Source organism: Oryzias melastigma, unplaced genomic scaffold, assembly GCF_002922805.2.
Source record: "Oryzias melastigma strain HK-1 unplaced genomic scaffold, ASM292280v2 sc07142, whole genome shotgun sequence".
NCBI lineage: Eukaryota > Metazoa > Chordata > Actinopteri > Beloniformes > Adrianichthyidae > Oryzias > Oryzias melastigma.
Window position 1 is genome coordinate 1 of NW_023423704.1, and position 1,205 is coordinate 1,205.

General features: G+C 43.2%; 1 non-coding gene across 1 annotated transcript; it reads left to right on the forward strand.

Annotated features, from left to right (window-relative positions):
* The first annotated feature begins 548 nt into the window (after positions 1 to 548).
* On the forward strand, positions 549 to 638 carry trnay-gua. The gene is given in 2 exon segments: positions 549 to 585; positions 603 to 638. It is a non-coding gene; the product is annotated as a tRNA-Tyr (tRNA).
* Positions 639 to 1,205: the final 567 nt, after the last annotated feature.

Sequence of the window (1,205 nt, forward strand, 5' to 3'; positions counted from 1 at the left end):
GATGGGTTTAACAGGAATAACTAAAGGGACTTTTCAATCAAGATTTTACTAGAATTTTGAAACAATCAAGAAATATTTGTTTTGTTTTTGCCTCAAACTCTTTAAACTAGAGCAACTTCTTAGTGTTGGAGAGTAAGAAGCTTGATTGTAAGCAGCCAGCTCCCCCTGTTGGTCAGAGCATGAACTTCTGTGGTTAGGTAAGTTGTGAAAAGAGTGGGTGTTGGCCTGTCGTTGACTGAGCGGTAAAAGACGCATCATGAGCGTTTGTGAGGCGGAGCAGCTCCGTGGGTTTGTTTTCACATTGATGTGGGTTAAAGTTCAACCAAGACGACTTCCTGATCCCTGCAGCGTTTCTGTTTGCTTAGAACTCCCTTCTTCGTGGCTCGTTCCTGATCGAACACTCAGCTGTGAATCACTGTGGTGTCACGTTGGGGGTGGGGGGGTGAAAGCAGCTTAGTGTAGGAAAGCCGTGAGCCAAAGTGCGGACAGGAAATCACAGACCCTCGTCTCACTCCATTTGAGTGGTTGAACGTGAGTGTGAGGGCGGGCCTTCGATAGCTCAGTTGGTAGAGCGGAGGACTGTAGAGGTGGTTAATGCTGACATCCTTAGGTCGCTGGTTCGAATCCGGCTCGAAGGACTTCCTGTTTTGCTAAATGAATTCACTGAACGCACAGATGACACTCACAGGATTCAGCTGATCATGACTACACAGGTTTAGGAGACCCACATATATTTATGTGGGTCTGTAGAACGTCAAGCCTGAACATAAGCTGTAGACATGTTGGTTTAAGCTCACAGGTTGAAGAGGATGAAGTCGGTTACCATGTCAACATGAGAGCAGCTGATCTAGACTAAGATTCAGTTTGCAATCAGAATATGAGGAAAACAAAACCAAAAATATTTAACAGTTTTTAATGATACACATTTTACTAGAGTGTAGGGGGGAATTGATTCAGCGATGTATCGCAATAATTTGTTTGGTGATACGTCAACCTTGCAGTTTTTATGAAATATGTACAATTTAGTTTTTACTTGGGATGGGTACCAAACTGAAACTCTGTGCCACGTTGCTGTCAGTATTGTGTAAAAATGTGAATTTTGGTGCTTTTTAGCGGCATGAACTTGCTTGTGTAAAAGCAACCTATTAATGAAATGCGTTTAACGTTTAGATCATCCATCCATCCATCTTCCTCCGCTTCATCCG